The following is a 16,187-nucleotide window of genomic DNA, read 5'->3' as shown; positions in this document are numbered from 1 at the left end:
GTTGGAAGTTTAGTACCCTGCTGGACCCACCAGGGCTCTCACTGACCCCTGGGCACCCTCACCCATCCCACAGCATCCAAATCCTCCAGGAAGGTGGGCAAGGACACAGAAAGGCTTTCCCCCATAAAGCACTCAGCTGTTGTATCCTGGGAGCAGGAAACTCACATTGGCCCCTAAGATCCACTCTTTATATCCCCTGAGTTTAATGAAATAAGAAGGCTCATTGTATAAAATAGTGTTAAACACCATTTCTTTCCAACTACAGTTAGGTGAAAGATGAAAAGAAGGACTGCCAGCTCTTAGATAATTGCCCGTGTTATGAGCCTTCTGCCCCTCTTTAAACAGGAATTTAGCCATTATCAAAGGTCAGCTTTCAGGCTTTCCACGGAGAAGTTTATAAAATGCTAATAAAGCCAAATTCTAGCTTGTGTTAAGTCTGTGTTAGGCAAATTTTATAAGAAACATTTTGAGCAGTCCTGTACTGCTGGGTCCCAGAAGATTTTCTTCTGGGACTAATGCAAAAAAAAAAAAAAAAATACTGCCTCTTAAAAATCCTTTTAGTACAGGTCGTTCTTGCTGGTATTTAGGCCTTTTATTGAGAGAAGATTAATATAAATAATTTATTAAAAGTGGGTTATGACTTTTTTTGTCATATCACTGTTCTTTTATTAGAAAAACCCCACAGTAATCTATAGGGAGGTGTGTAAGTTCATTGTTGTTTGACATGGAGAGGAATCCCTCCAGATTATTACACTACCAGAAACATCATCAGAGTGGAACCAAAAGACACAGAATGGGTATTCATTTTAACGATATTTGGGTGTCTAAACTCCCAGGCTGGCTTTAAAAACCTGAGACCAGAAAGCTGCAGAGAGGTCAGAAAAGTAAAAGGTTTGTAACAAGGAGAGGTTGAGCAGCCTGCTCTGATCTGAGCTTCTCTGAAGTCTGTTGTTCAAATTCAGTTCCAATGTTTTGTTTTGGTCCATTTATAGGGTTGGGTTTTTTTTGCATTGAGTTACCCTTACAGTCAATATATTGCAATTTGCACATGTTTTGCAGCTCTCTGGTACATACAAGTCCTGTGTATGTTGTTGTGTTGCTGTGGGTGTTGCTATGATGCAACATTAATTTTTAAATTATTTTTTCTTGAAACATCCACTCAGTGAAATATAACACGAACTGAAATTGTTCTGGAATATGGCAATACAGGCAGTATCCAGAGGGATAAATAATAGCTGTTTCCTAGGAGCTGGATAACCCTGTCTCTGCTGGACCAGCAGTGTAAACATCCTAAACTGGGAATTAATGAGAGGGTATGGATCCAGAGCAGGACATGTGACAACAATCAGGAGGAACAGGGCTCACAGGAGCACTGGAAATGAAGTAAGAAAAGGGCAGTGGGCACAACAAAGTGCTGGAATAACACCCAGCTGCAGTGCCAAAGCCCTGGAAGCAAAGCAGAGACAGCCAGGGTCTTGTGGGGAGGAGAAATAGGAAAATCCATGGAATAGCCTGTGGATATGCAGTGTGATGAGAAAGCATTTTAAACATACTTTCCATGCAGGGAGTACTTATTGAAAATATTCTGCATACTTGCAGAGGTGGAGTGAACAGGTCTGGGAAATTTCCAGCACCTCTAACCATGGAGTGCCCATAAACACAGAGGTCTTTGGAGACCCTGGATGTGGCTGCTGTTCTGCTGACTGTGCCCTTCCTGAGCACCTCGTTTTAAAAGCCCAGTCTGTAATTATCCCCCCATCCTCTTTCCTCCAAGTAGTGTAAATTCTGGCTGTATGGTTGAGAAGTAATATTATTTCACATTTTTATATAGCATTTTACATGCTCCAGGCATTGAGAAGACATTGATTCAGCTTGAAAGGGCTGCAGTGAAGTGGGTGGGTAACTATAATTATTATCCCTTTGCAAAATGCTGGAAAACTGAAGAGAATTGTCCCCAGAGAGTATCCAAGCCAGAATGAGGACTCAGGGCTGCAAGTAACATCCTGTGTTCATCCAGGAAAACCAGCCCTTGGACTGGGCAGGAGACAGGGAATGAGAAGGGCTTTAAGCAATTTAAGGATAATTCTTCAAAGTTCTGATTTCTTTTTTCCTCTCATTATGACTCACACAAAGTAAATTACATGGTGAATTCTGCTACTATGCAGCTATGGGACTGTTTAGGGTGTCTGTTTAAAGAAAATAAAACATAAATGTGTGCGGAACCTGGAAAACCCTGTAAGCTATTGAGTTCACAAAACTACTCCTTTATGTGAGTGGGGTCTGCCCACAACTTGATGAATGTATTGACAGATTGAAAAGGAAAAAAAATCTTTAGTGTGGCAAAAGCTGTGAAGGTTCATATGATTTGAATTAAATTCAGATAATAACAATTCTTGGCTCAGTGGTGTTTGGAAAGAGAGTTTGAAATTCTCCTCAGAGGCATTTCTTAGTTTAAATAAGAGCTATGACTGAGTCCTTTCAGAGGAAGAAAAAGAGTTTAAATCCTTTGCTAGAGCCTCTTGCCCCTTTCAAGATCTATTTCCTTTTAAAATTATATTTAGAGATAATAGGAGAGGTGAGAGCCAGCAAGATATACATCTGCACAGAAATGCTCACCTCTCTGTGTATCACACTCTATAAATACACACATTATAAATAAAGATTTATTTCTCAGTGTGTGTGTGGATGAGGCATTTCATGTTCACAGAGTCACAGAATACTCTGAGCTGGAAGGGACCCACCAGGATCCTCTCTGGAGTGAAAGGTCCAAACATTGTCTGTAGTTCCTGAGTCCAGAGAAAGTCACTTTACTATTGAAATTGGGCATTTGCTCTTGCCCAGGTAATAAAACCCTTTAGAAATCCATAGCAAACACTAAAATCTGATTTGAAACAGTATCACTTCTTAGTCAATCCACGTGAACACATTTCATTGCAGTGGTAGCAACCCAAATATTTTTCCATAATTAAGGCCTAGCAGCCGAGAAAAGCACAGTGGGAAGAAAGAGCCAAACCAATGTGATGCTATAAACACACTCCCACCATTCCAGCAGAACTTAGAACAGTCCCCAGAAATTGTAATTTATGTTGGCAATGACAGCTTCAGTAAGAGCAGAGATCAGAGATGTGCCATGAGCTTTATCAGCCCCTCCCACCACTGATAGCCCCTCTTTTCTTCAAGTTCCAAGTTGGCTATCCAAGGATTTCCAGGTAAGGAAAACCTTCAGCCCTCCTGTTTGACAGCCTTAAAGCTGTTTTGTGGTAGAGGCAAGCTATTAAAATGCACCACTGGCACCAAACTGCTCTCAGATCACAATGCCCATTGTAGTTACAAAGGGTTTAGTAACAGTGAGGAAAACAAATAACTTACAATGGAGGGCATTGTTTGTCCACAATCACATGGTTTTCCTGGTTTACATACATGGTTTCCCTTACTACACTGCACCCAGCACTGCCAAAAATAATTTACAAGGAAGTAAATTCAAACAAGCCATGAATAAGAAAATAATTCCTTTCAAAACAAAGGCAATTGTGTTACAATTTATAAATGTCTGTGTGTATGGGGGGGTGGGGGGGGTGAGGGAGGGATATTTCTTATGCCGGTGTTAAACAAACAGCTTCCACTGCTGTTTTGAATTGCTCAGATAAAAACACAGATCCACCCCCTCAAATTCGTGCACATTTTTACTCAATAACCCTTCCTCAACCCCAAATGGTGCAGATATGTTCCAGCAGCTGTCCTTGCCTTCTCTGCAGTGCGAGTGAAATGGATGAGGATGTGTATGAGTGCCCTATCATCAACTCATTAAAGATCACCTTCCAGGTTACTGAAATGTGCTCAAAAACCTTGTTCTGCCCTGAATACCTGGGTGCAGCACCACTCTGTAGTGTGTTTTCTTTCCAGAGGATGTTTTCTGATGTGTTACCAAACATTTTGTGACATCCCTGATCAGATTACCTGCTAGAAAGAAACCAGTTCCATATTGGCCTCGTCAGAAGGCAGAATCTGTTCTCTTTATCCAGTGACTTTGGGTTTGCTTCTCATATTCTTTCCTAAAATACCATTTTATTGGTGATCCATCTTGCACTGTTCAGCCTAAGCTTGGGGGAAGGAAAGGAGAAATAAAGGACATGTGCCAACATGATGGAGGTAATCAGGGACACGTGCAAGCAAAATGTGTTTGAGTGATGCTGAAACCAAACTCACTGTGGATATGGGACTAGTTCTTCCTCCAGATGCACTCAGACTTTAGTCAGAATGACCAGAAACCAACACAAGGGAAGTGGCAACAGGGCACACTGATGGTTTCCCAAAATACCTGAAGGTGCCTTATTTCTCCTAAAAATAAAACCTTTGTCCCAGGTATTACACAGTGCGGTCTGATTCAATTATGAGTTCCTTTACAGGGCAGATTTTCTGTGCTTTATCTACTGCTCTGCAGAGCCTGTGACAAAAGTGGTGGGTAAGCAACCCTGCTACCACTCTGATAAGCTTGCTCGCATCCCTGATATTGTCTTTTTTTCTGCTGATTTTCTTCTGACTCTAATTAAATGCCCTCTTTGTGTAAACAAGCTTCTATTTATAAGATGTATTAGAGCAAGGAGATTAACTTCAGTTCCACTAAGGTTTAAACACGTGTGATGTTCAACAGGAATAGATTCAAGCACCTGCCTCAGCCTGTTCTGCTGAAGTGCAGCTTCCAACAGTGAAAGGACACAAGGAAGAAAAGGCACTTTTTGCCTCAGTGGTCATTCTTTTTTTATCCTCCAGAAATTTTTTTCTTGGGAAATATCTCAGACACACATAATCAGAACCTGACTGAGTCTGTTGTATTGTTCCAGAAGAACTGAAAATACACTGCAGATAATGGCATTCAAGATGACGAGGAGGTAGCTTAAAGAGTGCTTATACAAAAAAAAGAAAACAAAAAATGACAAACAAACATCAACCAAAAAACAACAAACCAACACAAACACTAAAATTGATTTTAAAAAAATGAATACACTAGCCTGCAATTTATCATAATTTGTGAATGGGATTCCACATTTCCCATCTCCTTTGCTAAGAAAGCTGTGCAAAATGTCTCAAGTCCGCAGTGAGAAACCCTCACAGTATTTCCAATGGGAAGAAAACTGCCTGGTTTTGTAAAGCAGGACAGCATGACAAGAGATCAGACCAGAGCAAAAGACAAAAATGGATATAAAGTGTATTTTTTCAGAATCAGAATCATAGAATATTCTGTGTGGACAGATGATACTTCCAGTCGAAAGAATTTTTCCTGCTTGTATTATCCTACCATGACCCTTGATTCCAACAATAACACCCATAATTTTGCACTGAAAAGTTAATTTTACAGAGTTAAAATGGCAAGTATATCACCTGTTATTATATTCTTTCTTTTGTATATTTTTACATTTCCTATAAATGAACAGAATGTTTCTCTGTGTATGAAATATATCACAAGGCTGTGTTTAAAGATTTTTCCAGCTATTTGTGAAATTCATCACTTATAATATTACAATAGGCTGATACTGATAAACACTATTACTTGTTTACTTTTGTCTCCAATGAGGATTTGCCATTTTGGAACATCCTAGTTTTAGTCAAACAGCTATTGAAAACTTACATAACTCGTCCAATAAGCTCTTGTTTGTCCAACAAATGTGACTTATTACAGAGTATTTCTGTAACTTTATATTACTACCTAAGAGCTGAAACGACAAAAGAAAATGTTCATGTGGATATCTGAAAAGATATAAAACATGCTGAGAAACAGGCCATTTTTATATGGGGAGATTCTCCTCAAACGCAACATCTTTTAAGAAAACCTAAAAATTCAATTCAAAATATTTTCATTTATACAAAACCCTATTTACTATTTTGATAAGTGTGTTATGAATACTACAGGTTACATCAGAAGAGATTTGGTAGTTATTTCCTACTCAAAATCCCTATATTTTCCCTGGAATGAGATTTTTTTTCCGCCTTCCTATTTATAATTACATATACAGAAAGTTCCCAATAACAGAAGCAATTTCCAGTAGTACTGATGGTGTGTATGTGTGCATAATGAGGGGAAAAGCAAATTATGGCAGAGTTTAAAGGTTTTATTGTCTTTGATATGCACATGCTGCTCCTATTGAGGTGGCTACCGGAGGCTTTGCAGGAATATCTGCACCAGAACAGACCCTGCAGCTGTGAACCTGTAGATTGGTCTCATTTATCATTTGGAGAAAGGAAAAAGAGACCTATTTGAATATCTCATGGCAAAAAAACGACTAAAGTTTTTACAGTATAAGTCTAAGCAATCATTAACTATTCCCACCTACCACTGCTCTCGTTGAGAACATTTTAATTTCTTCAGGAGCTCTTTCCAGCTCAAGGGTAGGCACTAGAAGATGAGTCTGATCTGGTTTGGAGAGCAGATCACCAACACCACCCTGGGGCTCCAAAGACAGAACTGCCTCCCCAAGAGATTGCTGCTGCCCCTGAGGCTATTTCAGGGAATTTTGGTGACAGTATCAATCACAAACAGAGAAAAATAGAAATCAGTGATTCCCCTTGTAAGTTCAAAAGCAGTACATGTTTGGTTTGGTTTTTTTTATCTGGGCCCTGGCTCCTGGTGACACAGAGGGGTGAAGGGCATGGAGTGTAGCAAGACTGTTATTGTGAAGAAGTAAGAAGTGCAGCAGATGCACTGTCTGTCATCCCTCTTAAAATGAGTTCTTTTAAGAGTTTTAGTGAGGTAGGTACTACCAGTGCAGCCTTAGGACATAAAAACAACTTAACTAACTAGAGAAGAAATGTCCTAGATGACTGATTTGATAGTCCTAAGATGTACTTTAATAAATCTAACTTTATGAAGCAAATAGCTCTGTGTGCTGGGGAAGCTGGCAGAGTTGGGCAGTGGGATGGCAGGCAGATCCCAGCTGAAAGCATCTGCCTGGTGGGGAATGACCAACTCACTCAGCAGGAAGAGCCTCCCAGACTCATTAGCTTTTTCACCTCTGTCAAGTGAAGGGCGTCAGAGGGGTCAGAGGAATGCCAGCCCATGTATCCAAGCCACCACCTCCAGTGTTTGCAAGAGACCCTCAGAACTGCTCTCTGTGCTCTACCAGTGACACTACCATCCCCACTGATGAAGCCTTTCCCTGTTCGTTGGCAAAATGGGCAGGGAACTCTCCAAACAATGCAAAACCATAGGCTTGGGCTCTGCCTCTAATGCAGGATTTTAAGAGTACATTCTTTGCTACAAAAGAATTTGTTTTATAAACCTCTCCACCCACACCCAAAGCAAATGCAGAACCTGCATGAGAATTCATATCTTGTGTTTGCAATCAGACACTACTTTCTTCTGCACAAACCACAAGCAAGTGTTAACTGGAGAGCCTTAATGAAGCACAATTACCTGGTGGAGGGGCAGGGCAGCAGCCCCAGCACGGGTCTAACGGTTCCAGTGCTTATTTGGGGTTTTTCCATTTGCTTTCATCCTCTTCTCTTGCATTTCTCCCAGCACCAAAAAGATGCTATCCTGCCTCCTGAGAGAGTGAGTGTGTGAAATTTCTGCCCTGTGCAGAGTCCTTGCTGTTGACAACTCTTCCCCTTTTACACAATTTCTGCTGGAAGCAGCCTCTGGCTGGGGCTTGTGCATAGTTGTAGAACCGGGCAGTCAGAGAGAAAATTGCTTTTCTTGACTGCCTGTAAGTGGTGGTACCACGCTTCAGCCTCTAAGTGAAGTCACAAGAAAGAGTTTTTTTGTTGATGTGTCTGTTTCAGAATGCCGATCTCATTAAAAAAATCCACCATTTTAAGTGACTTAAAAATTGTCCTAAAGACAGACATAAAATCTTGTTTTAAAACTAGAACCTTAATAATATATTTTATAAATAAACACATATCTAGAGATGATAGAGTGAAAAATAAGGGATAACATTCTTTTTGCAGCACTAAGAATAGGCTGATTTGGGAAAATTATGTTCTGCATTGCATTTAGCTTAACTTTAAATACTAATCAAGGCAAAGTTATGGATAGCTGCCTTGTTTTCTCTAACCCAGATATATCTCACTTCAAGCTCTGAAGAATGTTAAAAACACATTAAGTAGAAAATTACTAAAATGGCTAATTAAGTTTTATCGAAGAACACATCTGCAAGTATACATGCACTGGCAGCTCTTCCATCAGGAGCTGGTCTTATTACAAAAAGTAGAAACCAGTCCTTGTAGGGAAAATCAGGCAGTTACTTCAAGAAGGAAATATTTATACATTATTAAAGGACTGATTTTTCAAAAACCTGACATTAATTTAATGAAGATGGAAATCATGCCCATATTCACCCATCTGTTTGATGAAGGCTTTGCTGAATATTTCAGGATGGAGAAATTGGCTTCTTTCAACACCATTAGAGAGATTTAGTCAAAAGCAGGTGCTACAGAAAATTATTTTAGTGGATTACTATCCCCCATTTTCCACTTAGATTAAAATAATTTAGCATGAAAAAAATTCATCTTGCAGTTCACCTCGTGAAATGGCTGTGCCACAAAAAGAGTTCATTTGTACCAACAACCCCTGGGGTCAGTGGATCCTGCAGATATATTATGGTCTGGGATGGATTGTGTCATAGGGGTAAAAAAAAATTCGAGTTCTCTGTTGTTGCCATTATTATTGCTATTATTATCTGCAGTTTTCCACGGGATTCCATGGGATGGGATGAGCCCCAGCCTGTGCAGCTGTAACCAGTGCTGTTCACACTGTGTATCCTCAACACATGTGTGTGTTCCCTGCAGCCAGCCCAAGGTCCTCTCCTCACCCTTCCCATGGGATCCTCACCCTTCCCACCAGGGTGCGACCTGGGTGGATCAGCTCACACTCTTTCCTACAGCCCATCCCTCCAGACCATCCAGCCAGGATTTGCAAAGCCTTTCAAGGCGTGCTTGAAAGGGGAATTATCTTCTTTTAGCTAGCTGGAAAATACCAGGCACTGGAATGCCTCCAAGAGTTCTTTTTTACGAAGTAAAATATTTGGAAAGTACATTTGCAATCAATTTAAAGGAAAGGCACATTTTATATTAAAAACCTCATACTCTGGTTAAAACACCACTTTGACTATTATTTTCTAAAATGGAGTGTTACAAGATCCAAGCACAATATACTGTGGCTCTCAGAGCAGAGTTAATAAACAGGATAAAGTTTCACCAACGCAAGCTGAGATTCTGCTTCTCTTTGATTATTTCCCTTTTTATCTTGACCTGTGCTGCTATGAAGTGAAAAGGGTACGAATCACAGTAAATTCTGAAGATAAAAGTTGGGGTCATAGTTGTGAAAAACAGAATCTGAGACTGATTTTTCCCAAAGCAGGTCTAGAATCCTAAAGAAAAAGGGAGATGGTTCCCAAAGCTGTTTATCAGAGAAGTATTGGAGAACCACTGGGCTTGTAGCCTTTTAGAAATTTCTGACATTTTAGGGGCTTAATGCCCACCAAAACGTCACCAATCATTTTGAAAGACACATCCCACAAAAAAAATAGTGGAAAAATCCTCCCCTAAATCACATAATTACTTTTGAAATGTGCCACTCTTTAGACTTCTTGGCCTAGATGAATTCAGAGGCAGGTTTCAGTGAATGAGCACTGACTAATGGCAATGCCTGACTCATGTATCTCTTGCAATGATGTTTCTTGTGCAGTTTCAAACAAAGCCATAACTTTCCCCCCCATGACATAAGGCAGAAACTGTTACTGCCACAGTTATAAATCCACAAAAGTCTTTAAATATTTTTAAAAGCGAGTAAAATAAATCGATTGTTTATTTTAACCTTTCTTGTTTTACATGTGCTGCATTGGTTCTATCTGAAATCTAAGAGAAGAAAATAAACCATGCCAGGCTACGGCTGTGCTAAGCCTGGTGTTTTATGGCTTTCTAAAGTAAAGTGTGCTGCTTTAAAGGTGCTAAGTGAAGGGAAGATGTAGCATTGTTATTGCAGTGGGCATTCTGATTCTTTGAAATGGCAGAGAGTGGATGTAAAAAATAAGAGCTCCTTACATTACATCTCACTGACATCTTGCACTTCAGAGGATGAGCTCACCCAGCACTAGTACATGTTGATCCAGCGGGTGCTTACACAGCCCTCATTAACTGCAGCACTGTGTTTGCAAAGAGCAGAGTAAAAAATAACGTACCCAGCTGAAAATGCAGCAGTCATTTAGGCCAAGGCACTTGAGATTCTGATGAGAACGCAGGGACTGACACCCAAACTCTTGCAAAATGTGTTTGCAGGGTCTTTTAATGACCACAAGCAGCTGTAGTGGACGTGAAGTTTTATATCTGAGCACAGCCAGCACCATCCTGTTATTAGTTGAGTCATGACTCAAAAAACTTGCCTGTTCGTGGGTATCCACTGGAAGAGAACCCTGGGTTTGGAGTCAGGGCTGTGCAGCCAGACCCTGAGCTTTCCCTGTGGGCTGAGAACATTCCAGTCTGTTTGCTCCCCACACTTCTGCAGCTCATGAGGTGCTTGCAAGACTGCCAGCAAGACAGTGTTCCAGTGTCTGAGGCCGGAGCCCAGACATATTTTACATAACTTGGGCTCAAGTCTTCCAGATTTAGTGGTGACTGAGGCATGTCTAGGTGAGCGGCACACCCAGCATCCAGGGGAACCTCCTTTCTGGGCTCTTCCAAACCTGTGGCTGAGACAGACACTTCCTGTTAGAACCCAGTGTTCCTCAAGACAAGACCATTTACAAAAAACCCTCTGTTGTTTGCCACCACCTGCACCAAAGCTTTGCAGTCAATGCACTCTTAAAAAGAGCCTTCCAAACTGAAATACTAAAAGGTATGAGAAGCACAGTTTGTACTGGCAGCACTGGGTTGGTACCTTGCAGTGCCACAAAGCCTGCAGGGGCCTGGTCCAGCATGTTTGATCCCTCACGTTAATTCCTGCTTTGCTCTTTTATTGGCTCTGCCAGAGCATTCACACTGAAATCCATGCAGAGGGGTGTGAAACCATAGGTGACATGATGGAGGAAAGACAAACACTTTGGGTCCTCTTGTTCCTCTCTCAGTGCCTCCAATAACTTTCTTCCTTGGAAAGATACACCTGTTCTTGGCAGAGTCAGCAGGAGAGTGGGCACAGGCCTTTCCTGGAGCAAGTGCAATCATTCCTGGGAATACTTAGAAAAAGTGGCAGCTACTTGTCCTACCTTTACCAGTATATCTTGCTCAATTCCTTCTGAAAATATCAGTACTTTTATCATGAGAATCACCGCTAAGGGGTGTGGCCCCATTTAGAGAGGAGTAGGAGTAACTTGGGTAGAGATGTGGAGAAAAAATGAGGTTACCTGTGCCTTAAAGCTAAAGAATCAACCCTGACCATGCATTAGCTACAGAGAGAAATGGAGATTTGGGGAACAAGAAAGCTTGGCAGAAAAGCCTCACATGTGGAGGACACACAAAGAGGACAAAAGTCCATTATTTTGAGGTATGTGGAGCTGAGAGCCCTGGGACATCTCCAAAGAGCAGAGTGCATGCTGTCCAGAGGTTGATCCTCTTCTTTCCATGTCACAATTCTCTGACCGAGAGCTTTCCCTTGGGAGACTGGGGGCAAGATGAATTCATTTAGCTGGTGGTTTCAGGTTACACCACCAGCTTAGACTCCTGCAATCAAAAGACCCCAAAAGTTTAATTTGTACAGTAGGGCTGGGAGCTAAATCTGCCTGAGGCAAAGACCCAGCTGGAAATGCCTCTAGAATTCCCAGAGCAGCCACTGCTTCCAGCAGCATCATGATGGTGCTGGGCCCTGGCCTGGGCAGCACTTATTCCAACAGGCACTGAAACCCATCCCAGAGCAGCCAGACCTCCAGGAACAGGCAGGCAGACCCCAGTCACCCACAGAAACCCCAAATACCAGCAGTTCACAGCTCCATAAGCCCAAGGCAAGCAGAAGTCAGCTTTTGGTGCGTGTAATGTGATCCAGACCCCACCTTGTCTAGGACAAAGAACAAGCAGAGGCAGAGCCCCAAAGAACCAAGACAACTTCAAGCCTGGAGAGATGAAAGTGCCTGCCAGGAACCCAGCAAATCTTGTGCTCCCAAAACATCCATCACGCTCCCCAGCCCTAGATTCCCATAATGGGAATAAATGCAGCAATGCATATTCAAACAGCCTGAAGATAAGATGGAGATAAAATTTACATGAACTCTGCACCGTTGGTGTTACCAGGTAGAGGTTTGAGAAGACATGTGATAAAACCTGAAGTTGTGGAGAACCTGGGAGTAAACTCAAAAAACTTCAGCACTGGCAGATGCAGTAGATGGTATCAGGAATTTTATAGAACTATTTAAGATCACCTTGCTTATTAAAATCAAGGGAGCTGCACTAATGATCAGCCAGGATAGTTTTGCTCCTAAAACAAGCTGTCTTCCAGGCACGGGGAATTGGAGAAATGAAAATCTGAGCTCATCTGGTCTTAAACACTTTGTCTTTTTTGGCATCTCACTCACCACATTTCTTGCACTTGATGTGAAACTCCAGAAGCCACTGTAGATAGATGAGATATGCTATTGAAAATAGCATATATGCCTCTTGTAAGTGTGTGTATATTCCCACATATCTGCCTCTGGAGCTCTTCATCAATGAAGAAATTGTTAAGGATACCTTCTTTCCCCCTGTCTGTCTGGCTTTAACAATGTTTTTCTTGGATAATGTGCAGGAAAGTACATTTTGCCTTGAAAATGGCAAAGCTTCCAATCCTGCAGAATACTACTGAGCACTGAGGATACAGAGAACTTGTTAGGCATTAAATCAAGAGCAAAAAGCCACTGCATAAAGCTGGATACAAGCCCCAGCCTGTGTGCAGGGACTCTGCCAGCCCAGGCTGACACTCAGCAGCAAGCACTGGGCCCAGGCTAAGTCTGAGCTGGTTCAGGGTTCACTGCAAATGTCTCACACAGCCACACAAACAGCCCAATATAGGCAGGACCTTGGATTCAATTTTAAAAGTCTGCAGATCTCCAAGAAAAGCAATATTTTCTCTTTGCCAGCTCTGTGTCAAAGAAGGAGCTAACAATTATCAAGGTTTGAAATTATTTTATTTCCCTTAAACATAGAATTAGTGCATAGATGGATATTCAAACACCCAAACAGCACAGCAGTTAAAAACAGCAGCTATGAAACAGTCATGGAATTTACATCATCAGCATAATGCCAGGTTTGTAACACGTTGCATCCTTATAAAACCAGAATATTCAGTAGTGTCTTGAAGTTTTAAGCTTTGAATACATTTCATCTTCCTTTTACAAATGCCCCAGCCAGCAGAAACGTATGACTGTTTACTTTTTAATGGTTTTTTGGCTTCTTTTTTTTTTTTTTTTTCCCAAACTGTCAAAACAATTACCTCACTGGAAGCCACGTCTTGGCATAGAGACAGTGGAATGAAGAGTGATTCTCTTTCGTGGACAAGAACGTGAGCCGCTCAAGCTGGCTACCCTTGGAGAACAGCTTGCTGCAGGATAATGTGGGAGATAGCTGATAGCACTGACTCCTTTTCATGTTACAAAACAGGTCGATGCTTGTGAAGGGATCAACCTGTTATTTTGAATTAGACACAACAGAACAAAGACAGTGACTTCTGAGAATAACAGCAAAGCAGGAAAACACATTTCTGCAAGGTTTTGATTTCGTCCCACTGCTATCCTTGAAACAGAGAAAAGAGAGTTATAACACCCATGACAAAACAGATGATTTTATAAGAGGCACGTGTCAGCTCAGAGTGCATGAGTCCAAGTTAATTTCAGTGTGAGAAAGGCAACAGAGTGATTTGATGAAGAGTGTCCTTGAGCATGTTCCCCCTTTTATGCCATTTCTGTGGGATCTTTTTCCCCCAACCTTGTGGAAGTGTTGTGAATTACCCCTTTGCTGAATTTCAAATGGTTGCAACTTCCGTCTTGCTCTCTTCACAGGAGGAAGCGAAGCTTTGCCATACCTGACTGCTCCCAAACTCTCAGGCTGGTAAAATGTCAAGGTTGCACAAGGATAACACACAGGGCCTGATCCCGCAGGTAGGGGCACAGCAACAGTCCCAGGTCCATCCATGGAGTGTGTGATCCAAGCATCAGCACTGGCACGTGCCCAGTGCAGCCTCCCAGCTCACTGCAGCCCTGCCTAAATTAGGACGCAGGCAGATGTGTGTCTCAGCTGGGAGACAGCAAACACTGCTGCCACATCTTGGTGTAATTGATAGATCTCTGACAGGCCAGGGCCCTGACAGCTGCTTAAGGCTTCTCCTAAATTCTGCTCTGCTCTGTAGTGGAGCAGGCAGGTGTAAAGTCACACACAGTTTAAAGTTAACTTGTTTCCCACTGAGCTGGGATGGAGAGGTGCCCATAAAATCAGCACAAGTCTCTGCCTGACCATCTCCAATAGCACAGCTGCAAACAGGGCAAGCACTTGCCACCCCTCTTTCCCCTTGTCAGGATTAAGCTGCTCCATGTGCCCTTCTGCTGGGAAGGTGTAGCAGGAGCAGAGGCAGGCGCTGGTCTCAGCAATACCTTTACCAGTCATTAACACACACCAGGATAGCTAAAGGGACATGAGCTTACCACACAGGACCCACAGCTCTCCCTAAACACTTTGTCTAAGCTTGGATTACACTTAGCTGTTACTAAATACTTGCGTGGAGCTACATCAAATGGAAAACGTCTCTTAAAAGCCTTTTTTAAGTGGGCTTCAGTATTTGGCTTGAGGGAAGTGGCTCTTGAGGGTGTTTACACAAGGCCAGATCCTGTCACAGAGCCCTTCGCCTCTTGGTGCAAAAGTCACTGAGGTTATGCCTTAAGGAAGTGCAATGGCAGAGAGGAAAGCTTGAGCAGTGTGACTCATCAACATCAAAGTGGCTCTTTAAAGAAGACCTTGCAGCCCAAACTTAATGGACTGGAAATTATTTTGAAACAACATTAGATGAAGCAGAGTGATTTTAGATGTATTTACATGATCGCACGGTGGGTAACTCGAGTGTGCCCACAAAGGTCAGCAAAAACATTTCCACTGACCTGCAAGAGGCAGAGGCAGATGGCAAAGAGACCAAGAGCCACAAAGAGGTGCAAACTAGAAACAAAATTTCATGCACACTTTTTTGAACTTCCCAGCCACAGTTGTTCATAATCCATTTCCTGCATGAATGTTTAATCTTCAGAAATGCCAGGCCCTGAGGAGGTGAGCTGAGCCCTCACAGGATCTGCTGAGGTGCTCCTGGCACCCTAAGCCGAAAATGTTGGTCTTAATTGTTTAAATACATGCAGGAATAACCTTCACCAGAGTGAATCTGTTCATCTGTGCACAAATACAGGGGATTTGGGCAAACTATGGAAAGAGACCATGTGACGGGAAGGTGAGACGTCATTTTCTCCAGTGGTTAAATGGCCTCAATTCTGCCCATCCTGAGTAAATTACAATTTTCTTTTTTTTTTTAATAGCAAGTTTCCAGAAAAAGTGATATTAATGTTTCTCATTTAATATTCTGTTTACAGAATGAAATTATGTGGATTTTGCCTTAGAAATTTTCATCACTTGTACCATTTACCAATAGATTTTACTATTGAAGTGCCTTCAGAAATGAGAAGATGACAGGTAGGTTTACCCATCCCTGTTAATATTTGCCTTGGATTTCTCATATCCTAAACTCGAGAATTCTGGGATGTTGGAGGTTAATACCTATCAAAGTGAACACCATCAAAAGCATCTATAAATCCAAGAGATGAGTTCAACTCATTAAAAAGTAAATTATTACTATACTTTCTGAGATACTCAGAAAAAAAACCAGCTTAAGAAGCTGAGTGTCTCAGTAAGCACTGCATCCCCTCGTGACCAGGGGCTCCTCTGGGAAGGTTTTCAAAGTTCTTTCCAAGTGTGGAAAACTTGGGCAGACTCAGGTTTGAGGCTCCTTATGAATTTTTGTGTCCCGCTTTCCCTCCCACTATCAGCTCCCAGGATTTTGATCACCCCCTTGTCCACAGGACACAAAAAAATCTTGTGGCTCAGCACAGGTCACTGTGTTCAAACACCAGAGCTCAGCAAAAGGCAGAAAGAATTTTGCCAGCCTTGGCTGAGTTCTAAAATTCTGAGGTTTTTAAAGTCTTCCTGCGTTTGGATGTGTGCAGTAGCTAGTGAACAAAGACCTGTTCTTATGGTAGATGTTA

Source organism: Corvus moneduloides, chromosome 8 (genome assembly GCF_009650955.1).
Source record: "Corvus moneduloides isolate bCorMon1 chromosome 8, bCorMon1.pri, whole genome shotgun sequence".
NCBI classification, from domain to species: Eukaryota; Metazoa; Chordata; class Aves; order Passeriformes; family Corvidae; genus Corvus; species Corvus moneduloides.
Note: the sequence above shows the minus strand (reverse complement) of the source record.